Genomic DNA, 8,294 nt, shown 5'->3' with positions numbered 1-8,294 from the left:
CTCTCTGCACAGGGAATCAAATTCAGGACCTTCCGCTTGCCAGGCAGGCACTTACACCACTGAATTATCTCCCTGGCTCGATGTCTTCTCTTTTAGGAGTGTATTACTTGCTATGTTTTATAGGGTACAAATGGAAAGTTATTGTCTTTCAGTTCACATGCCACTGGCTAGTAGGTGTTTCTCTTTGTCTTCATAGAATGAAGGCTGTAGGCCCCTTGTAAATCCACTAATCAAGAGACAGCTGAACTCCTCCTCTAGGAGTGGGCCATGCCACTGTGTGTATGAAAAGGGATAAATACACTGTGTTCACTAGGGATAGGTACATGGATAGATGGACGGAAGGATGGAGGATGGATGGATAGTTGGGTGGACAGAAGATGAAACAGGTAGATAAATACAAACATTGATCTAAGAGGAAAGTTTGTGAGACTACTGTGTGATCAGGGATATAGTTAGATGACAATGATGGTAGATCTTTTTTTTTTTTTTTTCTGGGTACAATGGGCTTTATTGATGGTGTACAAGGGCAGCGAGCCAGGGATCCCAAGGCCCTTCCCCTTCTAGGGGGCCTAGGATGGAAGCTGTGAGGGGGAGATTCTCAGTATCGGGGCTGAGTAGGGCAGTGACGACTTCTACAGCGTGGCCTCTCCATCCCTCTGGTCTCGCTGGGCTGTGGTGGTGGGGGCCACTTACTCCTTGGAGGCCATGTGGACCATGAGGTCCACCACCCTGTTGCTGTAGCCGAACTCAGTGTCATACCAGGAAATGAGCTTCACAAAGTGATCATTCAGGGCAATGCCAGCCCCAGCATCAAAGGTGGAAGAGTGGCTGTCACTGTTGAAGTCGCAAGACACAACCTGGTCCTCAGTGTAGCCCAGGATGCCTTTGAGGGGACCATCTGAGGCCTGCTTCACCACCTTCTTGATGTCGTCGTATTTAGCTGCTTTCTCCAGGCGACAGGTCAGATCCACCACCGACACATTGGGAGTGGGCACATGGAAAGCCATGCCTGTGAGCTTCCCGTTCAGCTCTGGGATGACCTTGCCCACAGCCTTGGCAGCACCAGTGGATGCAGGGATGATGTTCTGGGCAGCCCCACTGCCATCACGCCACAGCTTCCCAGAGGGGCTGTCCACAGTCTTCTGGGTGGCAGTGATGGCGTGCACTGTGGTCATGAGTCCCTCCACAATGCCGAAGTTGTCATGGATGACCTTTGCCAGTGGGGCTAAACAGTTGGTGGTACAGGAAGCATTGCTGACGATCTTGAGGGAGTTGTCATACTTTTCGTGATTCACACCCATCACAAACATGGGGGCATTGGCGGAAGGGGCAGAGATGATGAGCCCCAGCCTTCTCCATGGTAGTGAAGACACCAGTGGACTCCACTACATACTCAGCGCCAGCATCACCCCACTTGATGTTGGTGGGATCTCGCTCTTGGAAGATGGTGATAGTCTTTCCGCTGATGGAGAGCTTCCCGTTCTCAGCCTTGACAGTGCCACTGAACCTGCCATGGGTGGAATCGTACTGGAACATGTAGACCATGTAGTTGAGGTCAATAAAAGGGTCATTGATGGCCACAACCTCGACCTTGCCAGAGAGAATAGCAGCCCTGGTGACCAGGCGTCCAATACGGCCAAATCCGTTCACTCCGACCTTCACCATCTTGTCTGGATCGCTGCTGGCTGTTCGGGAAGATCTGCTATCCGCGGACGCACGGGAGCGCACAGGAGCAGAGAGCCGGTAGATCTTTTATAGATTTCGATGATGACAAGTGGCTGACTGTGGCACATATGACATAGGTCCACCACCACTGCTTTAGGAGAAGAATAGTTCCCCATGCAATTGTCAATGAGGCCAGTTTTCTGAGTGTGGAAGTGAGTTTCTCTTTTCTCCCTGTTTCCCCAGCAGGTCACCCAGAATATTTGGAGGGGAGAGAGATCTAACCATGAAGACATCTCCCTTAACCCTCCAAACATTTCTCCTAAAATGTTTGGCATTTTGGTCTCCAGTTTTCAGACTGTGGAACTGAGACTCAGACAGGAATAAGTGCTGGCCCGAAGCACATGGCTAGTCAGTGGCTGATCTGAACTCCATCTTTTGGCCTTTTCTGTCATTTGGCGAAATAGACAAGCATTTTCATAGGTGACAGTGCTACACATTAGCAAGGGGTGAATCACTAGCATGTAGATATACAGTAGCAGACAGGCAGAATAACACAAGCACTTAAAGGATGACACTAGGGGAGACATGGTTAACACAACAGCAAGTGAGGCTGTGTACGCGTCTCAGGTCATGGCTCTGGCTGCCTTGTGGGTCTACCCTGCGAAGAGAGTGCCCTGCATCTCAGGGCACACAGTGCTGCCTTGGCACACGAGGCACTTTTGGCATCTGGGGTAGATTCCTGCCCAACTAGGAGGAACCACGGCTTCCCTCAGTTCCAAACTCAGTTCCAGACTGGGTAAGATCTACCCAATACCTGATGCATAGTAGACTCTCAAAGCATATGTGCTGAATGATTGTATATTTATATGCAAGAAGGTGGTAATCTACCCAATAATATTATTCTGTATTGCAATTACAGATGTGATGGTATTTTTAAAGACCCTTTTTGTTTGTTTGGCTATTTCTTTAAAAATTCAGATATTTATCTTGAAAAAGTCTAACATATGAATACTTAATAAGAATATCTGGGGCCAGAGAGATGGCTCAGTGGAATAAGCACTTCCCTGGCAAGTGCAAGGGCCTGAGTTCAATCTCCAGTTCCACAAAAAAAAAAAAAATATCTGAAAGAATATCTGACAAATTATAGAGATGTTCTGAACATCCTAAAAAATCCATGCAAAACTTTGCATATGTTCAGTTCTTTCTTTGAAGAATGTCATACTTCTTTATCAGCTACTTGTAAATATATATGACCTACAAAACATGAAGGTGCCTTAACTTACAAAGGGGCACGTGAATAGCTGCCTTTCCTTATAAACAGACATACTGTTATGGGTCGCTCAGAATAGGAACCAGATCAACCAGACTGGAATTTATTACTGAGCCGTTTATTACTGAGCTCAGGGCCCCCATCAGCTCTCACACAGGAGAGGACCGAAAGGTGGCAGCCCAGGAAGCAGGGCAGGGTTTTAAAACCTGGAACCACATTGAGTTTGATAAACAAATTTATTGTCTGACCACATTTAGTTTGGTAAACAAATTCATTGTCTGACACAAAATAATGTTTTTAGAGTGATTGGGACCACTACTCTAACTACATTTCCTGGGGCTTTTGTTGCAGTTTCTGGTTAATTTACACCTGAGTACCTGCAGGCAGCCTTGCATAGCCCGGAGCTTACAAGAAGTTAAAGCTCATTTAATTTCCTTTTGAAGTCATCTCTGTAAGCTAACTTTGTTAACAGAAATTGGTGAGGGTTACAGGAATTTTATCTTAGCAAGCAACAAGAAACAGCCACTAGTTACTAAACAACTTAGAATAGTGGTGAGTATACATTTATAACAGAAAGCACAAGATTTATATTTATAATCTAAAATGTGAGTTGACCCATTTACAATACTAGAAGCTTTTCTCAAATTACCTGCAAGAAAAAGCACATTAACACACTACTTGACTTTTTATTTTTTTGGTGGAACTAGACTACTTGACGTTAAAAAAATTGAAATAGAAATGTTGTTTTCCCAAATTTGCACTCCTGACCCTAAACACATTCCTATTCTAGGAGACTCTCTTATCCTCAGAATGAAGCTAGATCTTTATTTACTCAGTGGATCGAAAAATGGATTAACTTTTTTTTTCTTGAGTTGTTTAGAATTCTCTGCAAGCTTGTTTCACAGAATGTAGGTATAAATGATAGCTGATTCCTAAATAAAGCTATTTTTGAGTCTAAATTTTGTTATCTATCCTCATTCCAGGAGGGTGTACAGGGTTATCGGAAGGAGTTCCATCACCCTCCACCTTGTTTGAGTTGGCTGGTCTCCTGCTCCCCCAGCTGCCTTAATCCTCTCGGTGTTTTAGGCCGAGGGGCCACGGGAGCCAGCTGTACAGCGTGCTGTGGCCAGCACCACGGTACTGCTCTTCCTGGAGCTCACCAGAGCCTGGGTCTTCACACTACAAGGCTTCATCAGTTTGTAGAACCTTGCTGAGGTGGCACAGAGCAGAAGAACCAGTGGCTTTCAATATTAGGAGGAAGGTTATCATTTAATATTGGACCTTTGGAGAAACACAAGTAGCTAGCTCACTGTTGGCAAGCAGGATCATGGGACTGCTTGCTGTCCACCAGCTGCCTTCTACCCCTGCTGAGTTCCACTGCTGCCTGCCAGAAAAGGGTCTGTCAGTGTCCTCAGCACAAAGCCAGCACTGTAGTAAGTGTGCTCCTTCCCTCACCAGTCCAGTCCCTTCTTACAGAGAGGCACATAAATAGCTGTCTTTCTTTACAAACAGACATACTAGAAGTTCCTTAATAAAATTTTTGACAGAAATTGTTTAAAAATAGAATGGAAAAATAATAGGAACTATTTGACCTACATAAAGAGGTGGTTTTGGAGCACCCTCCATCTTTTTTTAGGGGATGGAATTTTCTAGAATGATCTCCTTCGTGCTAGCTCTTTGTGTTCATTTTTCAAAAAAGATTAAAAAAAATAGAAAGATAGTCTCTAAAACACAAAGCTGAAACCTCCCATTGTGTGCCTGCTGGTCCAGGCACACTCTGGTGGCTGCCCACTCCCCGAGAAATCCTGTGGTACATGGTGAACAGGTTGAGGAAACCCTGGTTTTGAGCTGACCTTAAACCTAAGCGACCTGAGGGATGAGAGGTCCCTCTGAGTCCCTTTGTCTCTGGAGATATGAACTACTTCCCTGGATAGGGAGAGTGAAAGCAGCCATGCTTAGCTGTCACTTTGCATGTGGAGGGTGGGTTACACCTTGGCTTAGTGTGACCCTTCTGGTCAGGAGGAGGTGGACACCAGGGAGGGTCAGAGGCACAGGTGGTAGCGGGTGGTGCTGCCGTTCCTAGTAGGCAGCACCTACTAGGTGCTAGTCCCTAGCAGGGACTGACACCCCTCAGCCTGCTGCTTCTCCCTCTTCTACCATGCTGCCTCTCAAAGTTTCTTTGCTGTTTCCCCTGTCTCCTTCAGTGCCTCTGTGATGAGTTAATGTAAAACTAAATGTAAAAAATTACTCTGCTCAACTTTCAGTGACCCTGCTTCCTTGTGTAAGACCGAGAGGAGGCTTGCTGTACAGTTAATAAATCATTAATAGACTGAGAGTTCCCAGAAAACAATACTCCCAGAAAAAATGCATGCTGAGTAATGGTCACACTGTCCCTAAAGGTACTGTTCTATGTTAAATGATAATTTTGTTTGCCAAACAGGATGCGGTTTCTACCTTTAAAACCTCTATACTTCTAAGGCTCCTGGCTGTTTGTCCTCTCCTGCATGAGTATGGTCAAGCTGTCTCTGGCCCGGTAATAAAAGGCTCATATTTAAATTTTAATTTTGGAAAAAAAAATTAAAAAAGAATAATAAAATAAATTTTAATTTTGGATTCTGGTCTGGTTTCTATGTTGAGAACCCATAACACCTCCTGTTTGTCTGGTTGCCCCTTAAGGGACTCATTCCCTACGATTCCACGGACCCTCCTCTCCCTCTTGCACTGCCTCAGCTCTCACGTGGCTTCCAGGCTGCAGTCCTCTTCTCTGGACTCCATCTCACTTCCTCAGCATGTCTCACAGTACAGTCAACACAGCCCAGTGGGATTGGCTGGTGATTTAAAGTTCCTCCTCCTTCTGCTTCCTACTTTGGGTCAAAGATATACTAATGGCCTCAAGGGTAGCATTTCAGTGTTAGCTTTTTATTTATCTTGTTCTTTCTCTCTTCTCCCACTACATTAATCATCAAATCCTCACTTTCTCCCTCAAAATTAACCTGCTTGCACACCCTCAGGGCCCCAGTTAAGTTTCTCATCACTTTCTGCCCAGTCCCCTCCCAACTCCTCTCTTCTCCCTGCACTCAAACCCCCACTGTATCAGGAGAGGGTAGAAGTGGTTGTACTACCTGATGCCTTCAGAATAAATCCACATTCAGTCCACATTCAGGGCCTTGCCCAATTGTCCCTTGCCCACTTTTTTTTTTTTTAAGAGGCCAAAGTTTTTAACTGATAACTCAATCTCTACATACATCATTCCACAAAGTATGAGTGGATCAACAATTATATCAATAACAAACTCATGAACATTTTTGCAAAATTACCACTTCAGGTTTTGATGCATTCTGTGCATGTACTTCAGTAAAATGGGAGCAATGAACTCACTACTGTAATTCAAGGGAATCAGCTTTCAAAAAAAGTACAAATGTCATTTTTTTCTGAGTACTTACTATGTCAAACCCAGAAAAATCAATCAAGAGACATGAGAGGTCTTTTAAAAGAAAAGTTGGTGACAAAGATTATTAGGTTAAAATATTGTTTACAACATTAGACTTATGAGCCAGAAGCGCACAAACACTGGGAATTAAATGAGCCCCTGTTCTGCTTTACTAGTTACTCTGAGGAAGGCATTCTCAGCTGCTACAGTATCTTCTATTATTATCAACTACTGCTTCAAAGCACTGAAGAAATATCAAGAAAATTCATATAAAAGGCTTTTGAAATAAGATTTTTCCTCTCAAGATAAAACTAGTATGATCATTATTAAATTACACAGAAACTATCCAAATGCTGTCAGGTGAAGAAGCCAGACACCATTCAACTTTGCTGACTGGGTGGACAGAGGGGTCCCTTATGTGGATGGGGGACCCGGACACAGCGCCAGCTCTCCTCTGGCTTGCAGCATGGTGTAGACGCAAGCCTTAGGCTTCCCTGGGGTTATGTTTCCTGTACACCAAGCTTAGGTGGGTGGTGAGCTACAGCTTTTGGGAAACTTCCTATCTTTGAGGAGCCTTGCAGCACAGCAAAAGAAATGGGTGAAAAATAAGACGACAAAGTCTTTCTCATCTTGCTACCTCCCTACAGAGCCACCCTGTGGTACAGACCACACAAATGAGGCATTTGACAATGACATTTTGAAAAAAATGTAAAAAGCCCAAGGAAACAGGTATAGTGGTGCACACCTGTAATCAGTCCAGTGACGCTGGGGGGTGAGGCAGGAGTGCAGGGCCAACCTATCTCAAGAAAGAGGAAGAGGCTCTGCCAAGTTTGGGTAGAAAATATGCCATCAAGCTACCACTAGCAGGCAGGGCATGTGGTTTCTGAATTTTAGAAACCATCAGGATGGGTGGCAAAATGCTGAAGAGATGCAAGCTAACAAGCTAAGGAGTAGACACCAATTCTCCCACTTCCTCAACTCTTCACCAGAAGGCAATTTTCATGAAACTGGTTCTAACAAGTATGCAAGATATAAGTGCAGGGCAGAGTTTGTCTTCTTTACAGAACAGTCAGCGATCCAAAGAGGGCAATGGCTTTTCATTTCCTGCCCCCCTGCCATGATAAATATAAACATCACTTCTTCTGGAATCTAACACACTGGCTTCATTTTCAAAATGCGTCACTTTATTTCCCCACCTGGTGGCCACACATCATAAGCCTTAAGCACTGACAGTCATGTGATTTCTTCAGTAAGCTCCAAGACTCCTAGAAGCTTCCCTGGGTTTCACAGCCAGAAGAGTCCTGAGATTTCAAATATTAGAGCTTTCTCCACAGCCACAAGTTCCTTTGATATTCGGCTTATTGAAGACAAACTCACTGGATAATTTGTCTTCAACATAGTCCATTTCTGTTCCTAGAAGTGTCAGCTGTGCTTTCTTTTCGATGAACACTCTGACTCCGTCTTGAACAACCTCTTCATCAGAATCTCCTTTTGTCTTTGTGTATTCTAGAGTGTAAGAAAGGCCATTACAGCCCCCCGGTTCGGACGCCAACTTTCAAACCTACATGCTCAGGTTTATCTTTAAGAAGCTATTTTATCTTGTTTACGGCAAAAGGTGTCAGCGTGAGGGCAGCGCGGGTGGGCTGCAGTTTCCTCTTGCTCACAGCCTGGACGGTGGCTCTGACTAAGGAAGCCGACATCTTCGCCGTCCCAGCGCCCGGGTCCCTCAGGCAGGACCTCAGAACCCTCAACCTCTCTCCATGGACAAGGCAGGGCGGACTGAAGCCACAAGCACCAGAGCACGCCCCTTGCCCACTTTCTGCTGTGTTCCTTCACACAGCTCCCCTTTCTCTTAAAGTGGAAAAGCCTCCTTTATTCTATTTTTATTTTTCCAACCTGTCCCACATAATATGGCCTCCTCACTTGTTA

The 8,294-nt window shown here is 45.0% G+C and overlaps 2 pseudogenes; both read right to left on the bottom strand.

Annotated features, from left to right (window-relative positions):
• Nucleotides 1-508: 508 nt before the first annotated feature.
• Nucleotides 509-1,738, bottom strand: LOC101587066 (annotated as a pseudogene).
• Nucleotides 1,739-7,674: 5,936 nt separating this feature from the next.
• On the bottom strand, nt 7,675-8,070 carry LOC101586669 (annotated as a pseudogene).
• Between the last annotated feature and the right edge of the window lie 224 nt (nt 8,071-8,294).

The sequence above is a fragment of the Octodon degus genome, unplaced genomic scaffold (genome assembly GCF_000260255.1).
Source record: "Octodon degus isolate 3935 unplaced genomic scaffold, OctDeg1.0 scaffold00090, whole genome shotgun sequence".
In the NCBI taxonomy this organism is placed as follows: Eukaryota; Metazoa; Chordata; class Mammalia; order Rodentia; family Octodontidae; genus Octodon; species Octodon degus.
The sequence above is the reverse complement of the archived record's forward strand: the minus strand, read 5'-3'. Positions and strand labels throughout refer to the sequence as shown.